Consider the following 27,060-nt stretch of genomic DNA (forward strand, 5'->3'; position numbering starts at 1 on the left):
GTACAGAATAACAACACGCTTTCATCTCCGGTTTAAAAGTGTGAAGTAAAAAAAAAAAAAAAAAAGTTACGTCGTCAATTCTATTGTGACACTGAGAGCTTTAGTATCCCATTTTGCAAAGGTCTAAGAAAATACACAGACTCTATTATTTCCATCTATTGATCTGAATAAGTGTGTGTGTGTGTGTGTGTGTGTGTGTGTGTGTGTGTGTGTGTGTGTGTGTGTGTGTGTGTGAGTGAGTGAGTGTGATAACGCGTCCATGCATTCAAATCTGGGATACATTTTAATACTACAAACGCTTAATCTCGCGAGGAACAAATAGGAAGAAGAAAGAAAGAAAGGAAGAAGAAAGAAAGAAAGAAAGAAAGTAAAAGAAGCAGTAAAAAGTGAATATGAACCTGTTAGGATATTGTGAAGAACTCTACTTTCACTCTACGGCTGGACCATGTGGATGTGTCCCTCCAGCTCTCGTGAATGTCCCAGTGATTCCAGAAACCTTCAGCAGAGCAACGTAAAAGGAAAAAAAAAATCCTGTTCTATGAGTGATGTCTTCAGACCATTACTTTCAACGACAACTGTCTTTATTAGTCTTCCTTTCCTTTTTGACTGGCTTCCTCTCTCAGACTGGTCACTCAGTAGGGTGATAAGTGGAAACAATAATCGTGCACTAGCTCAAAGGCTGCATGGTCACAGCGCTCCTCAAAGTTCATGAAGAACAAGCACGCGGCTCTTTACGCCTCCTCGTCGCTTCAGGTCTTCTAGGTTTCTTTCAGTTAGTCACGCGGTGAGTTTTCCTAAAGTCCCAATAATGCTTCTCGCTGGAGTTTTTGGCATCTCGTCTGTTCCTCGCTCATTCGCAGAGAAATCAGTGTTGAATTACTCCGCTTGTGTCTTGTGTTGGCGATGTGTTAGGGGACAGTTTGGTCTACCGTAAAGCGTCTAGAACGGGGGCGCACACATCTTCTGCGCTGCAGCTGCTTGAAGCACAACACAAAACTCCGCGCGCTGCAGGCGCTGATCTCTTCACCTGCGCGCGCATCGCGGGTTTAGTTTGGTCATTGTGGTTACCGACGAGCAACAGATGTTAGTCAAAGGACATAATCACCACGGGAACCGTTACCTGCTCCTCATCTACTCCTCAGCAAATAACAAGTTTGTTCTTGCTGCTTGCCATCATTCAGTCATACTTTGATTTGTTGCCAATAATTGTTAGAAAATTAGAATGAGTTGTTCTAAATATTCTTCTTCTTACTATTATAATAGTAATTATTGCTTAAAAAGTGTATAATCCTAGTTAAAATATTATAGATAGATATATAGAGAGATAACATTGTATATTACAATAAATAGGCTAATATATTTATACTTACCATTATATACATATGATATATTGCTACATATATTACTATTATATAAGTATATTTACAGTGTGTGTGTGTGTGTGTGTGTGTGTGTGTGTATGTGTGACCCTGGACCACAAAACCAGTCACATGGGTCATTTTTTTTTAAATTAAGCTTTCCATTGAGGTTTGTTAGGATAGGACAATATTTGGCTGAGATATGACTATTTGAAAAGCTGGAATCTGGGGGTGCAAAAAAAAATCTAAATTTTGAGAAAATTACCTTTAAAGTTGTCCAAACGAAGTCCTTAGCAATGCATATTACTAATCAAAAATGAAGTTTTGATATATTTACGGTAGGAAATTTACAATATATATATATATATATATATATATATATATATATATATATATATATATATATATATATATAGTATAAACATTTAAGTATAAATGATTGTATTGAGCAATTGTATTAACATTATTATTATTATTAAAACATCGCTCATGACCAAGTACGATGTGAACAAGTTGTTGATTTATGAATATCACTCCAACTTTTAATGGATAGTCAAGGTGATGCTTTATTAGTAATCTGTCATCTTATCAAAAATGTTCAAATATGATTTATTTTATGGTCAGTGGAAACTTTCTCTCAGCAAAAATTCTCTTTTACTTCAACCATCAAAAAAGGCAATCATTCACATCTCCACTGGACAATAGGATACGACCCCCATTAGTCAAGACATATTCATTAGAAAAATCAATAATCCAAGATGTAGCCATGCTGGCCTAAAATGAAAGCAGCAGGCTCATAAAACAATGCTGACTTCACTTCTATGTCCTGCCATATGGACCTCAGAGTCCTGGCCAAAAAAAAAAAAAAAACAGACTAAACTTTAAGACTGTATTTAGCGTTGGATTCACTGAAAAAAGTTATTTGTCCACTATACTACTGTGTGTTTAATCACATCAGTCTGGAAAAAAAATCATACACTTTAGAACTACACTGAATATTTTGAGGAACAAAAGAACATGCTAAACTCTTTTGATCTTGTGTGTGTGCATGTTTGCAAAGTTCCCCATCAGATTATCACGATTAAACACACACAAACACAGAATTACAAAACTTGTTTTGCCTCACGCACATGGTCAAGCATGACAAAGTCTGTGGTCCAAAACAGATACCTTGAGCCCATGGTAAGATGGACAGAAAGAGATTCGGTCTGCTCGCCGTCACGGGGTTAAGATTAAACACTCTTGTGGTTTGGCCATCACAGGCTAATGAGGCACTCATGAAAGGATTACGAAGTACCCATAGGATGACTGGCTATATACAGTTCACCTCACAAGCACACACACCTGCAAACAAGATTACAACTGGATATTTAAGAAATAGATTCCCACCGAAGATCACTTTTAACAAATTTCCCTTGACCTTTCATTAAGAATTGTAGGACCATATACTGAAAAAAAAATAATAATAAGTTACTTTGAAATAATTTTAACTCAAAAATTGCTAAACGTCACAAATAATTTGCAATTTAATTATTTTTTATTTTTTTTGTAAAACACTCCAATAACTTTTTACAATACTTTTTTACAGTGTACATGTATTTTGGTTGATGTGATCATCAATAGCATGGATGCATTGAGATCTATAATGTGTCTTATTTCTACATAATTACAATGAACTAATGAACTTTCACATTTTTAATGGGAAAAAAATATGTCTATTAAAATTGTACTTCCGTTCACACGGACTCGGTGAGCCATTTTGATTAGTATTGTTGTGACATGCCATCATATGACCACAAGGAGGGTGAATTCTCACTCGGCTGAAGATCTGAATGTTTGTTACCTCATCAGTCCCAAAGCTGACATCAAAGCTGAGGATCAAGTCCAAAAGGATCAGGGTTACACACTGTTACGCTCCCTGAGAACCACCCATGCATACTCAGACACACACATAGAGACAACTACATTGGATGTGGTTTATATTTTGGTCATTTTTACAAAATAAACTGTATAAAAAGAAACATATTGTGTACAGTGGACTCAATTTCCTCTCTTCTCTGCTGCAGGAACACCACCAGAGCCCTGGAGACATGGAAAATAACACATCTATTTACTGTATGTTGTTTGTTTACTCGTTCATCTGTTTGTTATTTTCAGACTCTGTTTCTCACCCCTGCCAGGCAGTGGGATATTTGGTGATGCTATCTGCGTGTGTCTGTTTGTTTGTTTACTTGTTTGTGCTGGCATAATGTCCTTAGGGACCGTAAACAAGACCGACGGCGCTGGGAAAAAACCTTCATGGTCTGTGAGGACATTGCTGGACTAAAGCAAGGATACCGCAAGCGAACAAGGGCCGTGCAGCTCTTCAGACATATTACAGTCGAAGACAAAGGTGAGTATCTTAGTCACTGTAATCTAATAACATTCTCTTTTATGAATGAAAAAATAAAAACTCCTCAGCACTTTCATCTAGCACTTTCGATTAACATTTAAGAGCAGGCTTTGTGGTTAATCAGGGGTAATAATTATCAAAGTCGACAGGTAATTAAATTAAACATAATTGGCTACACGAATTGGCTGTTCTACAACATTTTCCCCCACATAATTAAAGAGAAATATGTCAGTATTCAGAGAATGACTTAAAAACAAAAAAAGGGTTTAGTCACACTAGAGAACTTGATGATGCTTACGAAGTGCGTTAAAACGGATAAAAAGTAGTTAGCATTGAACTTTAGCGATCTATTTAGTCGGTAAACGAACCACTTTAATGGAATATTCTGGGTTCAATGCAAGTTCTGCTCAATTGACAGTATTTGTGGTATATGTTGATTACCACAAAAATAACTGTCGCTAAAAATGAAGATTACGATGAGGCGCTTACAACGGAAATGAATGGGGTCAATCTTTCGAGAATTTAAAAGCAAAATGTCAAATCTTATCATTTTATAAAATCACTTAACATACTTTTTTCCGGTAAAATGTGTGCATTATGTGAGCTCTAACTCACTTTTACAGTCATGTTAGAGTTTTAGGCATTTTGCAGCAATGAAGTTCTAAAATAACTTTTAGAACAGAAAAAGTTGTTTTTTTGTCACTAAAGTCATGCGTATTGTTTACAACTGAGCATTTTAATGTTTACAGATTGGCCCTATTCACTTCCATTATAAGTGCCTGACTGTAACCAGATTTTTCTTTTTTTTTTCTTTTTTTTTTTTTTTTTTTTAAAAAAGGAGAGAAGTTTGAATAAATTTTTGTGGTATCAACATTATGCCACAAGTGCTTTTAATTGAGTTTATGTATTGAACCTGAAGTTTTCAGTGTCTGCTCTTATATTAAAAATAATCAATCAGAGGATAAAATAACAACCAGAAGTAAATTAGAAGAAGAGTTTGGGATTATTTATGTAGGTTTTGTGTCATAATCTCCACTAGTGAGATTAAGCTAAATTTAAGGTCATTTGTGATATGTGTCAATGGACTAAATTGCATTTCAGTAGGCAGTGGAATAGACAAACACTACACACACACACACACACAGTCCAACTCAGTTACAGATGACACAGGCTGTTGCCTGAGGATGTAGAGCAGAAAGTTTAGTGTGAGTGTGTCTGCATTTATGTGAAACTGTATTTGTGTGTGATTAAGCATAAAAATCATTTAACTGCCACATGGGAGTAATGTAATAAAAAATATAAAATAAAAAATGATTTCTGTTTACAAACATACCCCAAGGTCCTTAATGGCAAAAGAAATTGAAACAGAACCAACTGCCCTTGATATTTCATAGAAAAGTGGGAGGAAAACGTCGAAATTGCTGCTTAGCAGTATTGAAACTGTACCTCCGAATAAGACACTACGGTGACAGCTGCAAGCCACTGTTTATGCCACAAGACAGTGGCAGTGTATGCGATACAAATTACACCGTTTGATTGGTGAGGAAGATCATAGACACACCAGCATGTTTTCATTAAATCGTCATAAATGTGTTTACAGGCCCAGCTGGCTTTGGTTAGAGGGTGTTAAATAAAGCAGCGCGGTATTGTTTACTCCTCCGCTGCCGTGTTCTGTCTCTCTCTCTCTCCCAGGTCTTTCCCCTCACACTCGTCTTTTTGTCAACACTGTATCCATCCTCACATAAACCACATGGCCGAGCTGTCTTCGGGGAGCGGTAACCGATCCTAACGGCCCGTGTCATGTGAGGAACTTCATCTTGAATAAAGCTGTCAAAAAAAAAAAAAAAAAAAACCCAGATCAGTCGGGAAGGAAAAAAGGAACCGGGATGAGGCCGCCGTTTAACGAGCTGCTTTAAGGTGCCGCGTTTTTCAAATAGAAAAAAGGGTTCAAATCTAGCCTGAGGCCACTTAGGAGCTGACCGACTCAGCCCGGCTCGACGCAGCTGTAGCCCAGCCACAGAGGCTCTGTGAGTGGGCTGAAGTGTCACCTGGCTCCCCTGAGAATAGAGAGGGGGTGATGGGAGAAGCAGAGGGCTGCGGGATTGTGGGAGGGGGAGAGGAGTTTGCTAAGTTTTCATTCACTGGAGGTGGGGCCAGCGGCGGTACATATGAGGAGAGCTGCAGATCGTACAAAAGGAGGCGGCAAAAGGTCTCTTGTTGAGGCGGTGTGTCTGTACACACACACACACACACTCACAAACCCTCTGCTCTCTTCCTCGGGTGCGATCTTGTATCAAAGCAAACAAATGGCATGCTGTCTCCCTCCCGCCTTTTCTTTTTTTTGATCCGGTATTCACTAAAATGACACTCCATATCTCAACCGACTGACATTATCAATCTGCAGTATGCCCAAATCTTCCGGCCAAACTTGCAGTTCCCAGAGGAAATCCAGCAGCATTGTCCTTTGTTTGCGAAGAGATCCCACAGGAATCAGCCCTGACTTTTTCACTGCGTGAGGAGAGCTGTCACGCGGGCGGCCTGGCACGCAGGATGCTGGGTTAGGATAGGTACTGTCAGTCCGCTCTGATTCGCGCCTCTTTCAGGAGCTGTTAGACGGCGCAGGCCGTGGCATTTCCACTCTCAATGCTGGATTTGGTTTCAATATAAAATACATCAGAGCTCTGTCTCCCTGCGCCGGTGTCAAAGAGACATCTGGATCTGATATGAGGGACCACGAGGGGAGCATTTATTGTTGGCTTTTACCTATAGATAGTGTTGACATATTCTTTATTTTATCATTTTTCACAGGAGGGGAGAAAAGATTCTTGCCGTTTCCAAATCTTTGACTGCATCCACAGCATTGAATAAATTAAAGATTGGATTAAAATATTATTAATAAGCCAAAACTAACAAGAAATAACTGCATCATCATGGCCATCATCAACAACAACAATAATATTAATAATAATTATTATTATTATTTGTTTAATCATGTTTTCAACACTCTAATAATTCACAATTTCAAACAAATAAATGTTTGAATATACAAATATAAAAAGCATATGCATACAATGCAGAATTATATATCAAATATATTTCTATAATAAAACATATTTTAATCTTTCTTTCCATTACTACTAGGCCAAATTAAAAATTTCTAAATAGTAATACAAACAAACCATAAACACATAAATATCCATAACACATAAATAAATAAAATTGCATAATAAATACTTAATTTTAGATAAATATAATTATTTGATCAAATATAGATTTTCACATTTCACTCCATTACAACTAGGCAAGGTCTAGTAATCCAAAATTACAAACAAACAAAATAAGTAAATGTTATACAACATCACCTGAATAAAATAAATAATAGAATATATGTATATTATTTATAAAATATGTTTCTATAATAAAAAATAATATTTTCAACTTCCACTCCAAATCTATTAATGCAAAATTACAAACAAACATGCCAACAACAAATAAATACAATTAAATAAATTGCATACATAAAACATATAAAAATACAAAACACATTTAATTATTTAAGTTACTATACATTTTGAGTGACTGTTTAAGATATTTTTGCTGCAAAGTAATATTAGTAAGACTGTTTATTAACTGTTTTACTAATATTACTTTGCAGCAAAAATATCTTAAACAGTTTTTAATCATCATGATAAATGAGTATTTCCTTACACCTCTTACTAAAGTGTCCAGCCCTTAAAAAGATCAATAACCAAACTGACTGTATGTATTCTGAAGAAAAACTTTACACTTTCAGAATAATTTCAGTGTGACTGGTCACCAGTTTGATTTCTGTGATTCAAGAGTGAATCCTTGTTTAAATTTTAATCAAAAGTAAATTATTTCGCCTTTTTTCTTCTCTTTCTCTCCCCATCTATCTGTTCTCTCTCTCTCTCTCTCTCTCTATCTCTCTTCCTTCTGCACAGAATTCATGACCTCTGCAATTCTGCTTGTCCTTGAGTCCCATAATGAATATTCAGCAGATTAGAAGACAGACATGAAAGTTAACATTAGCCATATATTTAAAAATCCCATATTCAGATAATCCGCATATTTGTCAAAATCAAACACAAGAGAAATATAAGAGGACAAATTACATAATGAGAGGATGGGGATACGTCTTGCGGACAGGGAATTAGATAAAGACACATTTGGCTGAGTTTGAAGGAAGGAAATGTCCTTGAAGATGGTTATTAAAATCCTGCCGGATGGACAGAGTTTGCCGTGAACCACGATGGTATCTGATTGTTGAGGGCTAGTGATGAAGACCTACACAGTTGGACATTTTAACTTTATTTGGTCGAGAGCATGTGAAAAAGTATGTTAATTTGAGTGCCATGTCTTTCAATGCGCACACGCACACAAGTTAAAATATCTGAATGAAAGCAGACTTCATCTGTAAGTGTGTGTGTGTGACGTGAGGTTGTCTGGCTTTTCACTTATCACCGATGCCAGTACTAACAACCCCAACCCCCCAAATCCGAAATGCGGAAATGTGCATTATGTTCTCCCCACAACTACTTTCATTTCTTCCTCTGTCTCCCCGTCTCCGTACCCTCTCTCTCTCCCTCTTTTTCTCATTTATGACGAGTCATTACCGTGAGCACTGGGATGAAAGCTTATGATCTGGCCGACCCGCTCCCTCTGACTGACGCATATTCATTTAAAAATGAGCCACTTATTACCCGTCCAAACTTTTTACAGCCCCACAGTGCACAGTAGAAGACAGCTTTATTCCCACTGAGCCCGAGTGTGGGCCAGAAAGCCTCGCAGCCTTTGATGGTTATATATGTGCACAGGCCGTCGCCTTGGCAGCCGCTCTCAGAAAGCGCGCCATGATTTGTAATGTTACCTTTACAGCTTTAAACTCCATCGAACAACCTCAAGACCTTTTTTATTGGGCTAATGTAGGGTTCTGACATATCATTAACAAATAAATTAATAAACACGTCACATACACACTTTGAGAAATCTGGAGCTTTGCATTTTCAGTAGTTTCAGTCCTGAAAGGGATTGCATTTTAAGATTCAAGATACATTAGTGTGATGTCTCAATGAAAAGGGAGAGAGACTCCTGTGAAATTATAACGTTCAAGGACTCTTTTAAAATATATATAAAGTGAACGAATGAACAAAAAGAAAATAAGTCATATTTTATATAGGATACCAATTCATAGGATACAATACCATTCAAACGTTAGGGGCTTGCCAGATTTTTTTTTCTTTTCTTTTATTCAGCAAGGACACATTAAATTGATCAAAAGTGAACTTTTGAAATTTCTATTCATGACAGAATCCTGTTTTCAACATTAATAAAAATAAGACCAAATCAGCATATGACACTTAAATATGGAGCCCTGGCAGCTGAAAATTCAGCTTTATCATCACAAAAATAAATTACAGTTTCATTCAAACTTTCACAATATTACTATGTTTACTGATTTTTTGGATCAAATAAATGCAGCCTTGGTAAGAATAAAACATAAAACCACCCCAAATTGTTTGAATATTTTGTTAAAATTATTTATTATTGTTATTTTTTTTTATTATTTAATGTATGTAGTATATACTACTTATATATCTATATTTTACTTAACATCATTTATTTACAATATTGTCAACTGTACAATGAAAAAAACATCCACTCTTTCACATTCATAAATCCCATAAGTAGCTACAGGCATGAATAACAAACAGCAAACATGTCTAACTAAATACCTAGTGTTTCTTTAGTGAACACACTGCTCCAAGCTCGAGGACTTTTCACATCTCTCTCACACACACCTGCTAGAATACACACAGCGATGCACATGAACACACACACACACGTGTGATACCGCTCTAAAATCCAAGTCCTCTTTAGAGTCCTCTCTAGAGGCTGGATCTGTAGGAGCTCACGAGAGAGACAGAAATGAGGACAGCCCTCTGGGAGTGTATGTATACGTGTGTCTTTTGTGCATGTAATGATATAAGGTCCTGTGACTGGTTTGAGCGGCCAGCAGACTGGCAGATTGATTGGTGGATTGATGTAAAGCCTGTACATCTGTGCTGACTAATGTAGGCCAATCAGACTGATGTAAACCAATTTGATTTGATTGAAAAGCCAATTGATTGAAGCTAGGACATGTAAGCCATCAGCTAGTGACCAGCAGGGGGAAGAAAACGGATGTGAAAGAGGGGGATTTGATTGATTAGCTGATAGATTGATTAAGTGATGTAGATGCTAAGTTAAAAGAGCCATCGCTGGCCCCTTTATATGTGTTTAACCCTGCTCCCACACTAACCTTCAGTCTGTAAGCCGCTCAGCGGGGTCCATTACATCTAGGTGTGAATAATTCATGCTCTGGACGCTGTAGCATGGTGAGTAAACACATGTACATGTGTTTAGTAAGATAGAGCAATCTACAGGAGGCAAGGCTAGTCAGATACCTTAAGGGCTGTATATTACAGCCCGTAAAAACTGATTTAAAGGGACATAAAAATGAAAATACTGCCATCATTTACTCATCCTCATGTTTTTTTGTTTTTTTTCCCCTGCAAAACACAAAATAATATATTCTGAGGAATGTTGGTAACCAAACCATTTTGATTACCATTGACTTCTATTGTAAATTTCTCACAATATCTTTTTAATATCTTTTTAAGGAATCATTTGATCTTAATTCAATGAATCAGTTAAAACGGTTTGGAGATTCAGTGAATGAGCGATTAAAATTTTGGTTTGTTTCACATGCAGTTGAATGATTGATGATTCTTTTTGTAAACTTTTTGAAGCAGATGCATTTAAAAGATAACACTCAAAAGAATCACACACAATTCGAATCATATATTGCTATACTTCTTTAACAAACTGTTACGAACATTCAAAGAAGAGCAATGGGGGATGTCAAGATTTTTGGTGAAAAACAACTCTTACGACTTTTAAGATCTGGTGATGATTTGAAGTTGATTTTGCATCATTTTAGAAACTTTACAGCTCCATTGTTTTTGCATGGAAAAGAGCGACTACAACAATTTTCAGAATTTCTCCTTTTTTTTTTTTTTAACAGAAGGAGTACATTTATATGGTTGAGAATTTTACATTTTGGATGAACTATCCCTTTAAAATATCACACACACACGCACACTTTAAACTCTTCCTTTTGTTGCACGGTATGGTTAATATTGAAAAGAAATCTTAGGCATGGGAATTTTCAGCCACACATGCATATGAAAAGAAAATCAAGCTTATTACGTGTTATTATTTTACAGTGTGCAGATTCAGATGCTCTGGCGTCTGGAGGCCGGGATCTGTAGCATGTGTTTTGTGTGAGAACGCTGGCCTCTTCTTAACTTGTGTTTGTGTTCGGTTGCTGGGTGCCCAGCTGACGAGAGGGGGCCCCGGCAACCGTCCGCCTACGCCTCATCACGGACGGTTCTGTTTTTTCCTTCCCCCTTCTTGCAAAGGATTGCGTGCGTTAACACAGAACCTGGAGAGGGATCGAGGAGGGGCGGGCACACGAAATGGCAATTAAACCGCGATGACCCCCGTCGCCTCCGCAGGTCGCTCGCTGTCACAGTGTCGGCTGAAAAGAAGAGAGGGGATGCAAACAAGCGCACGGCAGTGGATATGATATGCGTTCCTCCCACAGCTATAAAACCTGCAGATCTTACAAACCAGAGCACCAGACGATCTCAAACACTGCCATCTTGCTTGTGTGTACTGACAACAGAGTGTATCCAGGGAAGCAGGGCATGTTGGGACGCAAAGGGGCTGTAACAACATCGCAGACTCGTCCTTAAATACTGCAACAAGCACTTAGTTTGACAAGCCGCTGACAGAAGCGTACACGACATGAGCTTAACGTGGTGACAGCCTAAACTGAGGTGTGTGCACTCCCTCAGAGTCAGAAGACACTTAAGGGTGCAAAAAAAACAGTGCGATATTAGATGATGCTATTTGTGCACAATAAATGTTTATTGGGATTTATTGCGCTGCTATGACATCCTGGCTGAGAGCTTTCGGTTACTAAACGAGGGAGAATTAACTGTTGCGTTTCGAAGCTTTAAATAGCACCAAGGAGGGAGGGAACCCATGGGCAAGGACTTGCACTATGACTGCGTGTCTCACTTAAAGTGCACGTAAAAAATATACATATGTGTGCGCGTATCCGACATCATCGATACAGTATAAGAAGACCTTCAAAATTCTGCACTAATGCCAAAGAATGGGGGATTAATGAATGATCCATGACCTCATTGGCCTCGAGAGAGTTTTTCAATGTGACTAAATGCTCTGGAGCACAATGACAGGCACCGGCGCACTGGATGCTTCTGCCATTTATTAAATTATTCCCTCCAATCTGTTTGATGATTTTCATTATTCACACTCAACTGAAATATTAAGGCCTTGAAAAGCCCTTCACTCTACTTCAAAATGCAGGGAAGAAATGTCTGAAAAGACATGGCATGAAACACAGAGAACTGTGAATGCTCAGGTCAAACTCTCCAAAAAATTGGATTTTTGATTTTTTTACATTTTTATTTCATCACTCATGTGTGTTAACTTTGTGCAATGGTGAACCACATTTAATAAATGGGAGGGAGGGGGGCACAATGAGCGTCCTCTGATTAATTGTAGCACATTTTTAATTTAAAATGAAGATGACTAAGAATTAAGGAAAAGAAAGAAATGCTTATAAAATAAAAAAAAATGTATAATACATAATATAAAATGCAGTGACAAAAACGAGAGTCCTCAGATTAAAAGACAATTAGGATAGAGAATGTACCATATTCAGTCACATTTTCTTTAAAATGACTGAGTACTAAGGAGAAGAAAGCAATGCTTAATTCTTCAAAATAAATATAGAAAATGAAATGCGGTGCCACATGATAGCATGGGTTACATACACTGCTAAGCAGCCAGGTGTCTTGGGGCAACATGCCAATTCAGATCCCTGTTCTGCCAACTTCTTGTTGACAACGTTAATGCCGATCATTTAAATGTGACATGTTCTCAACAAGAGCAAATTGAATTTGTGGAACACTCAAACAAACGTGCCTTCAGGGGTTGTGAGTCTGCTATTGTGCCTTCCCTCAAGGCAAAAGGGAAAATGAATCTCCATGACCTCTCGCTTTCTCTGTCTTTCTCTTGCTCTCCCCTGAGGAATAGCAGCATGGATCATCCCCACAGTTGTGCAGATTCTATTTAGCAATCGCTCTGTCTTCTTCCATTGTCTCCGCATTTCCCTCTTTAACAGGGGCTCGGAAAATTTCCCCCTCGCGGCTCTGTAAAACACAATCCCCCAAGGCCTCTTTCAGTACAGAAACAAGTCCAGCTGACCCGCGGACAAATAAACAAACAGAATGCTGGAGCGCTGGGCCGGAGCGCAGATTCATAAAAGGACTCCGGGATCAGACAGGCCAGGGGAATATTATTATAACCCTGTAAATCAAAATAAACTAGAGCATTTCACCCAACCATGCTTAGCTCCAAATAAGGGTCAGATTTGAACTAATATTACTCATGTAAAGGTCCAGAGGGGCTTATAGCGAGCTTAATTATGTGCTGAGAAAACTATCGTGATGCATGAATGATGTCTGACCGTTTTATACTAAAGCAATATGCCACAAGAGATGTGCGTTGCAGGTAATGGGGTGTTCATACACTGTGTTCTAACCAGATACAGCATGCATCATTTTGTTGGTGGTTAGATTTTTATTTACACAAATAGCTCCATAGCCAAATCATTAAAAGCATACTGTTTGGTAAGAAATAAATGAAGTTATGAGTCTCTTATCTGCTCACCTTTTATCAAAAATACAGCAAAAAAATTCTGTGGTAATATTCTTAAATTTTATTACAATTTAAATAATTATTATTATATTTTAAAGTTGAATTTCAGCAGGCGTTACTCAAGTCTTCAGTGTCACACGATGCTTCATAAATCATTCTGAATATGATGAGTTGGTGCGCAAGAAACATTTCTTATCAATGTTGAAAACAGCTATGCTGCTTAATATTTAAAAAGGAAGCAATAATGCAGGTTTAGGGATTCTTTGATTAATAGAAATTTGAAAAAGAACAGCATTTATTTGGAAAAGAAATTTTTGTAATATTATAAAGTTATTAACATTCTAAAAACTATCACTTTTGATCAGCTTATTGCATCATTGGGGAATAAAAATATTTATAGTTTCTTTCCCAAACTTTTGAAGAGTAATGTGTGTTATTTTTGTTTGTTTGTTTGTTTTCTGTCGTGTCATGCTCTATATATTTGCATACCAGGGTCAGAAGTTAACAAGGTCTTGGGGTAAAAATTACACCAAAAGTGACTTAATTTCCCAAAATGTTTAAAATGTGAAAGCAAAAATGCCCCTGCAGATTATTATTATTATTATTATTTAAAGGTAATTACAGTAATTAAATAGGCTCAGAAAATCAGAATAATACACAGACTGAAGTGGCTTATTGCTTTTGGTGGCAACAGAAATATGACAAAAGTAATGACACCAATGTTCAAAAACTTTTATTTTACAGCTGCTTCATACAATCAGAATTCAGAATCATAAACTTGAATACAATAAAAGTACAAAACCACTTTATACCTAGTGCCTTTTAAAGGCTATTTACTGGCATGTGGTTAAGGCCTATGGTTGGTTTTGAACTTAGTGGATTTGGTTCTTCTTCAGAATGGTCAGATGGGGGAGAGTCTGTAAGAGCCTTATCAGACCATCATGCAGAGTTTTTGTAGCCGGTTCGAGTCCAGCTTCCTGTTCTGAGAGGTGAAAGGTGCCTGCACTATTCAAGTGGGGCACTCAGACAAAGAGGGCATGTCAGAAAAATGCAGAAAATTCAAAGGCCGAGTGGTAGATCTCCACTGGTAGTAGCCATTCAATAGAATGGTGAAGGAAGAAGCGGTGAGGAAGCCAATCAAGACAGGCTTCTGCTTGGGATTCCTTCTCAAGAATTATAGGTAATATATTGACCCCTTTTTAGAGAGGTACAGAAATGTGAAGTTTTCATAAATTAATTCATATAATATTAAAGGGGGAGGGGGTTACAATGCCGTTTAATGCATTCAGAGTTGTTTACACTGTTAAAGAGTTGGATTCTCATGCTAAGCATGGACAAAGCTTCAAAAAACAATTTGGACGTATAACAGAGTATTTCTGTGCCTTACTTCTGGGTTTGTACAAGTTTCGGAGAGTTTTTTTCCAATCGTGGCTCTTCATGACGTAAACGAGGGTGGAACTCCTTATATGGGCATTTTTACCGGAAGAACGCACCCTTGCATGCATGGACCAGGGGTGCGTTTCCCAAAAACAACTATGGTCACAAGTTCCGTTGTTACCAATAGAGTTCAATGGAATTAACGACCATAGTTAGCTAACAATGCTTTTGGGAAACGCACCCCAGACCGCGCTCATCAACGCACTTCATTCGGCAGCACTGCATGGTAGGGCTGTTCAATTCCGAAATTTTTGGGATCGAGTCAGAGTCCGATTCCGATTCCGATTCCTGATTCTGTAATCAATGGTATTCGATTCCAAGAATCGATTCCTCATTGTTGTTTTCGATTCTTTATCGCTTCTTGTTTTTTAGATCGAAGGAACCTATTCTCGCAATGACTGCAGGATAAAAAGGTCGTAGAAAGTAGCCTTCTCATAATATGAAGCTTAATTTGTAAAAATGACTACATTTCTATAGCTCTGATTGATTTTAAATTGTAATTTTGTCTGCATTGTCAGTGAAATTAGTCATAGCCCATAGCAGGGACATGCATTTATCGCATGAATGGAACAAGATATTAAGTGTCTAAAATAAATGTGCAGAGTTCAGCTGAATAATGAAGTTTACTTTAACTGTATGCTTTGCCAAAAATTAACAAACTGTACACTAAAACAATATAACCAGAACATTAACAACAACACTGATATAAGAGCTCATGGCTTATCTGTCAATCAGATGCGTTCTCTGCCTCTGATCTATACTGGCAAGGTTTTTTTGTTTTTTTTCAGAATTATCCTTTTCTGATAAAAATGTTTTAAAAAATAGCATTTTATTTAAGATGGAAATAAGATCAAGACCGTCAATAACGTTATGATATTCTGTCGTGCAGCCAGGGGCGTAGAGTCTGGGTATGCAGGGTATGCAGGTGCATGCAGGTGCATGCAGGTGCATATGGACTCTCTCTCTCTCTCTCTCTTCCCCTTTACACAGCTGCTGTTGCAGCCATTAAAAAAAGTTAAGTTTTGGTTTTTAATGGCAAAGTGGTTATATTTCGTTTCGTTTCTTTATTAAGTTAATTTAGAAACATGATTGGAACATTTTATGTTTGTTAAATTCGAGTTTTTATTTGTTTTAAATACCACGCGGCCAGCACCAGACAGTGTGTTGAGCATATGTTTAATCAGTTTAGCCTTCTCAAATAAACACGATTTGAAACATAAAATTTAATGCATTTCACACCATAAATTAAAAAATGTAAGATAAATGTGTGATAAATATCAAATCGTTTGTGCTAAAAGTGGAAGCTGAAGCGTGCTTTGAAGGACATGGAGGCGCTAGCGAGATCACTTGCATTGTTTTTTTCTTAATAAGAGTGGAACATTAAAATACGCCGTAATTTTTCCTCACAAAGGAAAGAGTATACATCATTCGAAGCTGCAAATAGTTTTATTTGTGTGCACTCACAATATCAACAAAACGTTTTGCTATTGTAAAATAAAGAAGAAAAAAAACAGCGTGGTCTTGATCTTGAGCAGGAACACTTCACAAAAACTGAACCGAAACTCAGCAAATACTTGCCTCACTGACATGATAAATATATTTATAGAATGCTATAAATTACTACTTTACAACAAAATAATTCAAATCAAAAATTAAAAACTCTTTCATTAGCCTTATGTAATCAGTAAAGATGCATTTCTCTCTAAAGGCACGGCCAATGAGGAGATATGGGGAGTCAGGGTCATCAACTTCATACTATTTTATTTTTATTTTTTTTTTTTTATTTTTATTTATTTTTTTTTTTTTTTTCTGGGCCGCTGTGCCAAAATTGTGTTTGCATGCAGTACAAATACCTACAGCGGCATTTTAGTACTTGTCACACTGAAAAATAACTAAATAAGATTAACATCATACTATTTTAAGAATAAAGTCAAAATTACGATAATAAAATCATGTTATATTGCGTGAAATTAATGTGAAAATTACACTCCACAAAAAAAAAAAAAAGTCTGTGGCTTCATTCTTAACACGAAAAACAGCAATAATTAGGCTTATAGATGTTTTTGAAACTTTAATTGATCGATTTCATAAGACATTCTTTGTATTAAATTGTTCAGATTTTTTTTTTCAATATGCATTCAAATATTTATTCATGTTTATTTCGTGCTGCAAATAGTAAAGAGGAAAATATAATTGATTCACATGCCGCTTGAACTGAGGCAAATGTAGTTACCTCACTACAAATAAAAGAGCGCAAAACACATTTATTGTTTGTATCTGATCTTAAATTTTACAGAAGGATGAGACTTTGTGTTATAATAAAAAAGCATAAAGCTTATTGCGATTATTGGGTGGCTTGAGTGCAATGAATGCAGGGGCGTGTCTGGGGGGGGGGGCACCGGCCCCCTTCAAAATATGCTTGCCAACCCCACCCCCCACCCATCCGTGGTAGTCTTATATATTTCTTTATTTTTGGTTGCAATGTCCAAGAACAGCTTCATATTTAAATGATTTTGTCTTTAATCAGATGAGAATATGGCTATTATATATACTATTTGTGTAATATTGATGATTAAGTTAGAGTTTTTATTATTTTTAGAAAGAATTTTGTGTAAAAAAAAAAAAATGAAAAGGGGACAACAGCAGCAATACACTCAAGGTTTCTTCAAGAAGAAACCATGTCAAAGACAGGTAGATGCAGTACAGTGCAGTGGATGTCAGAGCCAATCCACCAGGCAGGGCCAAGTTGGCCAGCAAATTAGCAGCCCTGAACCTGGCAGCACAGGTCAGAGCCAGCCAGAGAGGGCCAGTGAGAACTACACCAGCAGCCATCTATCTGTAGCAACAGGTGAAAGTCAGAACATGAAATTGTTTTACAAAAAGTTCACTAGACACAAACACACACACACACACCGTCTGTTTGGACAATAAAAGTTGAGAACAAGTATTGTCTGTTCAGTGTTTTTTATTTATGAAAAGAGAGATGAGTTGTCCAGGTACTTGTGCAGTGCCATTTTTATGTCATCCCACTTGTGTTGGGGCACATGACTTTTCCTATAGCCTTTTGTAACATTATAAAGGTATTAATATTATGAAAACTGTCATTTTTGATCAATTTAGTGCAGTCTTGTGGGATACAAATATTAATTTCTTTCCCAAACTTTTTAACAGTAATGTATGTGTTTTTTGTTTGTTTGTTTGTTTTGTTTTTTTTCGTGTCATGCTTGATATATTGCCATGATCTCCAGCTGGAGTGCCCATGAGCTCCTCTAGAGGGCACTCCATCCCAGGCCTGTGCCACTGTTTCCCAGACTCCATTTCCCATAACACCCCATGCCTAGGAACTGATTGCATACACAGCTGGTTCCAGTCAGGAGTACTATTTAAGATGCACACGAACACACTCACGTCGCGAAGTCTTGTTTCTTTGTAAGTGGACACAACTGAGCGTTTTCATCCTTGCCTTGCCTTGCCCGCCCGCCCGCCCCTTGGACTAGAGGTCTGCATTCCCACGGCTCTCTCGCGGGAACCGCGGGGCCTGACCAGATTTCTTGCGATGTGGGATTAAATTCCCGAATAAAACGCGGTAGCGGTCGGTAACTCTGGTGTAATTTGAACGGGAGTGGGCAGTCAAACAATATCCCGTTCCCGACGTCCTTTGAGAACAGCACATCTGCTCTTTATTCTTCGGGCCTGTTTACACCTGGTCACTTCATGCGTTTTCTCTGATCGGATATCTATCTGATTTGTCAAAACCTCTCCATTTACACTTGGCCACACAAATGTGTCTTCGCAAAACGGATATAAATCCGTTCTTCAATTCCCGCGCTATATGCAAATTTAACGGAGTTCAAGTCAATGAAAGCAAAAGATATGCGCTGCATTTTATTCATTATCAGCTAATTTCAATATCAGAGACCACAACAGGAGAGAGCGCAGCATCAGCACTGGAAAGATAGGTTAGTCTCACTACTCTTAATGAAGATGATTGTGTGTTGAGCGTCTGCGACTTACTTTCAGTTTCATTCGCGGCAGTTTCGCGTCGGCTTGCTGAAGATATATTCAGCTACTCATCCGCGGTGGCGCTTGTTGCATTAGCGCTGTCATATCTGACTATAACATACCATATAGCCTATAAAACGCTCTCACACGTTTATTATTTTAATATTTTGGGAGGAATAAAATTAGCATATGTGGTTTCAACAACCAGATGCATTTACACTTGTCCAGTTTCATCTGGAATGCGGCCCAGACCACCTACTGAAGTGGTTTGGGCGATCGGATTTATATCCGTCTCGAATGCGTTTCCGGAGGGCATTTACACCTGGTCTTTTCAGGATCGGATAGCTATCCGATCAGAAAAAACCAATGAAGTGACCAGGTGTAAACAGCCCCTTATTGACCACCGGTACAGACTGCACTCAGGACTGTAATGCAGGCGCTGCATGCATGAACCACTGCTTTCTGCATCACGTATTTTATTTGCGAGGTCTGTGAGCAGCATGGGCATAACGATGCTCAGAGCAGGCTGTAGCCTACCGGTGGTAAATATACAGTCCTCAGACAGAACAGGCAGGTTGTTGATGAGTGACAGAGCAGAATAAGAATGGAGCAAAGTGTGGATGCGCTGTCTTTGAAGGACGTTCAACTCGGTTTTGTTTATATTTTGCTAAGCCTATAATTTTAAATGACAGATGTCATAGCCTATTTATTTATTTTTCTCTGCGACAGTTTTTCTACTGTGTACAGCAAAATGTTAAATGAATTTAGTATTTTGACAAGACGAATAAAAATAGCTAATATAGGCTATTTTTGTACAACCTACATTTTTATTTTTTCTCTGTGACACTTTTTCCTATTGTGTGTGTTAAACGAATAGTATCCTGACCAGACGAATAAAAATAAGAAATAACATTTTTGTACAACATTTTTATTTTCTCTGTGACACTTTTTTCCTACTGTGTTGGCAGCAAAATGTTAAATGAATTTTGTGTCTTAAGACACAAAATTCGTTTAACATTTTGCTGTCAATAAATACAAGACTCTTGACGTAACGAATAAGATAACACATACAATTTTGTGCAGATTACACTTTTATTTGTTAGCTCATCTCTCTTTCTTTCAGTAGCGGAAATTTAAATGTGAGATTCTGGAAACGAGATCTAAATTTAGCGGGAACGGTCGGGAAGAAAATTATTCTAAGGGACAGCGGGTGAACAAAGAGTGAATATATAGCTGGAGCGGGTGGGTGTGGAATATAACCTCGCGGGAGCGGGACTAAAAAATAGTCCCGTGCAGACATCTACCTTGGACTGTTTCATTGTGTATTGAGATTGTTTGCTGCCTGCCCTGACCATTGCCTGTTTTTTGAATTACTCTTTTGTCTTGCTCTTGGATATTACTGTTTGCTGGCATTCGGACCCTGCCTGTCTTGACTATGGTATGTTTTATAAAAGCTTGCATTTGGATCTCCATTGTCACGCCCTTGTTATATATATATATTTACATACCAAGGTCAGAAGTTAACAAGGGCTCGGGAGAAAATGACACCAAGTGACTTAAACATTTCCCAACATGTTTAAAATGTGAAAGCAAAAATACCCCTGCAGGTAATTATTATTATTATTTTTATATAATATGTAAGGTAATTACAGTAAATAAATAGGCTCAGAAAATCACAATAATACACAGACTGGAGTGGCTTTTGCTTTTATAAAATGGTGGCAAAAGCAATATGACAAAAGACACCAATGTTCAAAAACTTTTATTTTACAGCTGCTTCATACAATCAAAATTCCGCATCATAAACTTGAACACAATAAAAGTACAAAACCACTTTATACCTAGTGCCTTTTAAAAGCTATTTACTGGCATGTGGTTAAGGCCTATGGTTGGTTTTGAACTTAGTGGATTTAGTTCTTCTTCAGAATGGTCAGATGGGGGAGAGTCTGTAAGAGCCTTATCAGACCCTCATGCAGAGTTTTTGTAGCCGGTTCAAGTCCAGCTTCCTGTTCTGAGAGGTGAAAGGTACCTGCACTATTCATGCATAGGGCACTCTCAGAGGGTATGTCAGAAAAATAGGCCAAGTGGTAGCTCTCCACTGGTAGCAGCCATTCAATAGAATGGTGAAGGAAGAAGCCACGAGGAAGCCACTCAAGATAAATTTAGAAAGAACAGCTACTGTCAACTAAGAATGAGAATGAGAGGCTTCTGCTTTAACTCTTAGGATTCTTTCTGCAAAATTATAGGTAATATATGGACCCCTTTTTACAGATGTACAGAAATGTGAGGTTTTCATAAATTAATTCATATAATATGAAAAAAATTAAATACTCCAGTCTACAGTGTCACATGTGTCACATCTCACAGGGGAGCACGGGAACCAGGAACGAAGACGAGGAATTAGCAACACGGGAGTTTAATATATAGACAGGAACACAGATCACAGGTAGGGTAGACACTTACGTAGACACTTAGGTTGACGACAAAGACCGACAAACACTAACTGAAAGGACTGGGGTTTATAAAGACAAGACAATCAAGTGAACTAAGGAGACACACCTGGAATCAAATTAAACAATCAAGGGAGACAGAAACTAGGTCACAGGGCACACATGGGGAGCAAAACACACACAAGACAGTCCAGGGACGTGACATTACTCCCCCCTCCCGGAAGGTGCGTCCTCGCACCGTGGAACAACAGAGGGGGGGGGAAACGGGTGGGAGCCATGGCGGAGGCTCAGGAGGAGGACGGACCACCGGGAGGAGGTCGGCAGACAGAGACCAGGGAGGCAACGAAGGAGGGAGGAGCCAGGGAAGAGACAGGAGGGACCCGAGCAGGAGGAGCCTGGCGGACCCAGGCCACAGCCATGATGATGGCCCACGGTGGAGCCGACGGAGGGAGGAGCCATGGAGGAGGAATGGCCTCCGACTCCAGGGGGCCGACCAACGGCGGCGGAGCAGGTGGTGGAGGAGCCCGAGGTGGAGACGGAGAGCCGACGAGCCAGGGGAATGCCGAGGATCCGGGGGGCCAAGGTGGAGCAGAGTGCTCTGGCGACCGAGGCGAAGGCGGAGCTCCGGAGATCCGCGGCGGAGCCGGAGCGACTGAGGACCAAGGTGGAGCTGGCGGGAGGAAGGAGCCCAACTGAGCCGGTGGGACGGAGCGACGAGGTGCAGCCGGAGGAGCGGAGTCCTGAGGCGATGGCGGGTCGACGCCCGACCAAGGCGGAGCCGGAGGGACGAGGGAGCCTGGTGGAGCTGGAGGATCGACGGGTGACGGTGGAGGCGAGGGAGCTAGGAGCCGAGGTGGAGCCGCTGGGTCAACGGGCCGAGGCAGAGTCCGGGCCGAGGAGGTTGGAGGCGGAGGTGAGGATACTCCAGCCCAGCGATGCTGGAGGATGGCAGTCCTGTGGGGCTCGCACCGTATTGATGGTGGGCTGAGGGCGAGCAGAGGGGCTGCCAGGCGACAGCGGTGGAGGAGGCAGGAGCGGGTGGGAGGGTGGGCATTTGCGAGGGGCGGCACTGGGGGCGCTCTTGAAGCGCCGTGGCGCAGGCACTGGGGGCGCTCTGGCAGCGGAGACAGGGAGGCAGCTCTTGCAGCGCGGAGACAGGGAGGTGCTCTTGCAGCGCGGAGACAGGGGCGCCTTCTTGGTGCAGGCACTGGGGGCGCTCTTGAAGCGCGGACACTTGGGGCGCTCTGGCAGCGGTGCTGGACGGGACCAGCGGGGACTCTTGGAAGCGCCTTCTTGGCGCAGGCACTGGGGGCGCTCGGGAAGCGCGGTGCTGGGCGGAACCAGCGGAGACTCTTGGGAGCGCCGTGGCGCAGGCACTGGGGGCGCTCGGAAGCGCTGTGCTGGGCGGAACCAGCGGAGACTCTTGGGAGCGCCTTCTTGGCGCAGGCACTGGGGGCGCTCGAAGCGCTGTGCTGGACGGAACCAGCGGAGACTCTTGGGGCGCCTTCTTGGCGCAGGCACTGGGGGCGCTGAAGCGATGTGCTGGGCGGAACCAGCGGGGACTCTTGAAGCGCCGTGGCGCAGGCACTGGGGGCGCTCTGGCAGCGCGGTGCTGGGCAGGACCAGCGGGGACTCTTGGGAGCGCCGTGGCGCAGGCACTGGGAGGCGCTCTGGCAGCGGTGCTGGACGGAACCAGCGGAGACTCTTGGGGCGCCTTCTTGGCGCAGGCACTGGGGGCGCTCTGGCAGCGCGGTGCTGGACGGGACCAGCGGGGACTCTTGAAGCGCCTTCTGGCGCAGGCACTGGGGGCGCTCTGGCAGCGCTGTGCTGGACGGAACCAGCGGAGACTCTAGAGGGCTCTTGCGAGGGCAGGCACTGGCGGGCTCTTGCGAGGGCCGGCTCTGGTGGGCTTGCCATACTCTCTGCCGGCGGCTTGCCATACTCTCTGCCGGCGGGCTTGCCATACTCTCTGCCGGCGGGCTTGCCATACTCTCTGCCGGCGGGCTTGCCATACTCTCTGCCGGCGGGCTTGCCATACTCTCTGCCGGCGGGCTTGCCATACTCTGCCGGCGGGCTTGCCATACTCTCTGCCGGCGGGTTTTCCTGGACATGACGGCGGCTGGTGAAGAAGCGTTGACCTCCAGATCCGTTTCCCAGTCCAGTAAATCCTCCTCCATGTCCAGCAGCCCCAGATAGATGATCAGCTCATCCTCAGCCGTGATGCAGGGGCGGAGCTCCACTCCGCTCACACCGTCCACGGTTGGCTCCCTCGCGATGGGCACCGTCGCCGGCTCTCGCACCTGATCTGACGTGTTGGGCTCAACTTCCGGGGCGATCTTCCGCTCAGTCGCTCGGCTTCGCGCTGGCTCGCAGATCGCAGCGGGCAATGGCTCTCCGTCATCGGTGGGCTCGGGCTGATGCTCCGTACCGCTGGGAGTTGGTGGGCTGGGCTCTGGGTCTGGAGTGGATCTGGCGAGATCATCCTCGGAAGAGGCGGTGAGGGTGATCCGTTTCTCACCAGCATCCACTCCACAGCGGCGAAATCCTCTCGAGGACCATCCTCGGACGACAGCGCTCTGCACGCGGTGTTCAGACTTGCGTTGTAGAATGAGCAGGCGTGCCGTCCGGGTAGCTGGTGTCATTAGCTATCATCAGGAATAGTCTGGTGTGGTCCTCGAGAGATCTGTCCCCCTGCTCCAGCAGGAGGAGGAGGAATTCGGGCCGAACATAGGGATCCATCGAACACAACGGAAAGAAAAAACACTGGGTATAACGAGAAAACAAAACGGAGGGAAAAATACGGAGGTTACTGTATAGGTCGGTCTTTCTGTCACATCTCACAGGGGAGCACGGGAACCAGGAGCGAGAAGACGAGGAATTAGCAACACGGGAGTTTAATATATAGACAGGAACACAGATCACAGGTAGGGTAGACACTTACGTAGACACTTAGGTTGACGTACAAAGACCGACAAACACTAACTGAAAGGACTGGGGTTTTAAAGACAGGACAATCAAGGAACTAAAGGAGACACACCTGGCATCAAATTAAACAATCAAGGGGAGACAGAAACTAGGTCACAGGGCACACATGGGGAGCAAAACACACACAAGACAGTCCAGGGACGTGACAACATGATCCTTCAGAAGCAATAATGCAGTTTTAGAGATTCTTTGATGAATAGAAAGCTAAAAACAAACAGCATTTTTTTTGGAATAGAAACCTTTTGTTACATTACAAAGGTTTTTAACACTATAAAAACGGTCGCTTTTGATTAATTTAACGCATTCTTGTGGAATACAAATATTAATTTATTTCCCAACTTTTGAACAGTAATGTATGTGGGGTTTTTTCTGTCATCTCATGCTCTATTTTTACATACTGTACCAGGTTCAGAAGTTAACAAGGGCTCGGGGGGAAAATGACACCAAAAGTGACTTAAACATTTCCCAACATAGCAAAGCATGCCCCTGCAGATTATTATAATTTTTTAAAGGTAATTAAAGTTATTAAATAGGCTCAAAAATCACAATAGAGTGGAGTGGCTTATTGCTTTTATAAAATGGTGGCAACCGCAATATGACAAAAGACACCAATGTTCAAAAACCTTTAATTTTACAGCAGCTTTTTATTTTTATTGTACAGCAACAAAAAAAGTACAAAACCACTTTATACCTTGTGCCTTTTAAAAGCTATTTACTGGCATGTGGTTAAGGCCTATGGTTGGTTTTGAACTTAGTGGATTTAGTTCTTCTTCAGAATGGTCAGATGGGGGAGAGTCTGTAAGAGCCGTATCAGACCCTCATGCAGAGTTTTTGTGGCCAGTTCGAGTCCAGCTTCCTGTACTGAGAAGCAAAGGGTGCCTGCATTATTCATGTAGGGCACTCTCAGAGGGTAAGTCAGAAAAATAGGCCAAGTGGTAGCTCTCCACTGGTAGCAGCCATTCAATCGAATGGTGAAGAAAGAAGCCACGAGGAAGCCACTCAAGACAAATTCATTAAGAACAGCTATTGTTGATTAGGAACGTGGATGAAAGGCTTTCCCTTTACACACCAGCTTACTTTTTAGAGAATTATAGGTAATAGATGTATATCTAAATCTAATGTTAGCTTTCCCTTAAGGCCTGAGAAGTTGCAAGTAAACATGAAACCTCAAAACCCGCACTCCTAGTTGCCAGACCGCCACTCTAAAATCCAGATGGCGTGCACCTCACCGTCCCAAAGTACCTTTTGTTGCTCTGTGCGCCGATGCCCTCAGAAGTCAAAGTCGATTTCTTTCTTCTGCCAGACAGATACAATCTTGACTAGCCTATTCACAGGCCACTGGCTGCTCCTCGAAGGCTGGCCTATTATGATGCTATAATATAACCTCTGGCAACATCATCACTGTAGTATCACAAAGGTAATAGGCAGAATTGAATGAAGAGATGGGCCTTTATGCTTTCTCACTCAAACATAATTCTCTTCTCTTTGCCATTTTGACACCATCATTCTTTTTCCTCCCTTTCCTTTCTTTCTCTGTCGAACTCCATGTGGACAATACGTTTATTTCTTTACCTGCTAAAATACACAATATTAGACCTCTAATTTATTTTATATATGTATAGATACACATTCTTTCTCCCTGTGCCATTCTTGCCATTCTTTCCTTATTTTTTTCTTTTTCTTTTTTCAAACTTCCAAGGTCAGACAGGACAACGAATGCCACTGGTGTCTGCTTGAATTGTGAACGCCACTGGCGGCCATTGCCTTGGTTTCCAAGGCAACACACTAACCATTAATTTTCAATTAAAGCAGACAAAGAGCTGACAGCACGGGCTCTATGGAAGATGTCAAGAATCTGTATTAATATACGACAAGTGAGCATAATTGTGTGTCCATTTTTTAAAAAACCTCATCTATGCTATCATTGAAATGTGAATGCTGTTGATAATTTGAGGGGTACGCTTTGTGTTGTTTTTTTTGTTTTTTTTCTTTACCGAATATGCATATCATGTGTATTTCAAAAATAACATTTGCCTGTTCCATCACATTTTTTTTTTCTCAAGGGTGGCAATTATTTTTATTGTTTTGCTGCTATGTCTTGACACACTGAGTTCTATATTGGTTTTGAAAGGTGGACAGGTGGGTTGATGCAGATCTGACCAGTCTGTAGGTAGTGATTTCCTGTCTATTCTCAAAGCTGCTTCTCACACACAAATTATGACATCCACATCAGGTAAATATTCACCTAATCATTACTACACGAAGAGAGCAGCTTCTCCCCCCACCCACCCACATGATTGTAAAGCGCTTTGGGTGTATTGCAATACACAATAAAGTGCTACATAAATTCATTCATTCATTCATTCATATATATATACATATATAATCATCATTACTACTACATATATATATATATATATATATATACATATATATATATATGTATGTATGTATGTATGTATGTATGTATGTGTGTGTGTGTGTGTGTGTGACAAATGAGGACATAAATTTGTATAATGACAAGGGTATGACATAGGTATTTCAAGGAGAAGGTGACTTTTCAGTGTATTGAAAATCTGAAATAGCACAAAGTTTCCTGTAAGGGGTAGGTTTAGGTGTAGGG

The 27,060-nt window shown here is 40.6% G+C and overlaps 1 protein-coding gene and 1 long non-coding RNA gene across 14 annotated transcripts in view; one reads left to right on the forward strand and one right to left on the reverse strand.

Moving 5' to 3' along the window:
• Nucleotides 1-27,060, reverse strand: part of foxp4 (forkhead box P4) — a 294,987-nt gene that overhangs the window by 125,045 nt on the left and 142,882 nt on the right. The window contains exon 1 of one of the 13 annotated variants that reach the window (XM_058790702.1): nucleotides 399-941. The exons of the other annotated variants lie outside the window; for them this stretch is intronic. The gene's annotated coding sequence lies outside the window, so the exon portion shown is untranslated. Of the gene's footprint in view, nucleotides 1-398; nucleotides 942-27,060 lie in introns of those variants that run through there. 13 annotated transcript variants of the gene reach the window in all.
• Nucleotides 1,108-4,441, forward strand: LOC131549008 (uncharacterized). The gene is made up of 3 exons (XR_009273311.1): nucleotides 1,108-1,152; nucleotides 3,425-3,473; nucleotides 3,617-4,441. It is a non-coding gene; the product is annotated as an uncharacterized LOC131549008 (long non-coding RNA).

Source organism: Onychostoma macrolepis, chromosome 11, assembly GCF_012432095.1.
Source record: "Onychostoma macrolepis isolate SWU-2019 chromosome 11, ASM1243209v1, whole genome shotgun sequence".
Lineage (NCBI taxonomy): Eukaryota > Metazoa > Chordata > Actinopteri > Cypriniformes > Cyprinidae > Onychostoma > Onychostoma macrolepis.